This window comes from Pongo pygmaeus, chromosome 1, assembly GCF_028885625.2.
Source record: "Pongo pygmaeus isolate AG05252 chromosome 1, NHGRI_mPonPyg2-v2.0_pri, whole genome shotgun sequence".
NCBI lineage: Eukaryota > Metazoa > Chordata > Mammalia > Primates > Hominidae > Pongo > Pongo pygmaeus.
The window spans coordinates 151,996,563-151,997,803 of NC_072373.2; positions in this window are offsets into that span (position 1 = coordinate 151,996,563).

Consider the following 1,241-nt stretch of genomic DNA (forward strand, 5'->3'; position numbering starts at 1 on the left):
AAAACTTTCATGTCGTTTGTAATACCAACAAGCTATTTTTACAAACCTAGATTTTTAGTGTACATAAATCATGATACAGAGGCAGATACAATGGCAGAGTAGAAGGCTTCACCGATTATGCCCCCCACCACCCACAAGGACACCAAGTTAACAACTGTCTACACAGAGGAAACACCTGTTGGCTGAGTGCAGTGGTTCACGCCTGTAATCCCAGCACTTTGGGAGGCTGAGGCGGGCGAATCACTTGAGGTCAGGAGTTCAAGATGAGTCTGGCCAACATGGTGAAACTCTGTCTCTACTAAAAATACAAAAATTAGCCAGGTGTGGTGTCAGGTGCCTGTAATCCCAGCTACTTGGAAGGCTGAGGCAGGAGAATTGCTTGAACCCGGGGACAGAGGTTGCAGTGAGATGAGATTACACCACTTCACTCCAGCCTGGGCAACAGAATGAGACTCTGTCTCAAAAAAAAAAAAAAAAAAGAAAGAAACACCTGCATAAGTACCAAAAATCAGGTGAGCACTCATAGTACCTGGTTTTACCCTCATCTTGCTGAAAGAGGCACTAAAGAGATAGAAAAAATAATCCTGAGTCACTCAGGCCACCACTCCCTCCAAGGTGCAGGAGGAGGGGTAGAGAGAACACAGCAATTGTGCGGCATCATGCTACATTAAGGACCTTGGGTGAGCCTCTCAGTCTTGCTGGCTTCAGGTACCAGCACAGCCACAGGGGGTAGAGCACCAAGAAGGCTCTTGGGGTCTCTGATTCCAGGACTTGACTCTTGGATGGAATTGCTAGACCTGCCCTGCACCAGAGCAGGGCCCACTGCCCTGAAGGGTGACTCCAAGGGTAGGCAGGATTCAGGACAAGCTGACTTAAGAGACCTTGGGCCTTAAGGGAACATTAGTGATAGTCTGACAGTACTCCTCACGACCAGGGGTAGTGGTGGCTATGGAGTGAGGCTCCTCTGCCTTTGGAAAAGTGGAGGGAAGAGTGGGAAGGACTGTGCCTTGTTTGACTGCCAGCTCAGCCACAATACAATAGAGCACTAGGTAGACTTCTAAGGTTTTTAACTCTAGTCCCTGACTCATGTATGGCACTTCTGGACCCACCCAGGGTTTAGGGGACCTCGTCACCCAGAAGAGGACACTGACCTGGCTGGCTTTGCCACATGCTGATTGCAGAGCCCCTGGCCTTGAGCAAACATAGACAGTAGCCAGGCAGTGGTTTCAGCAGGCCTTGGA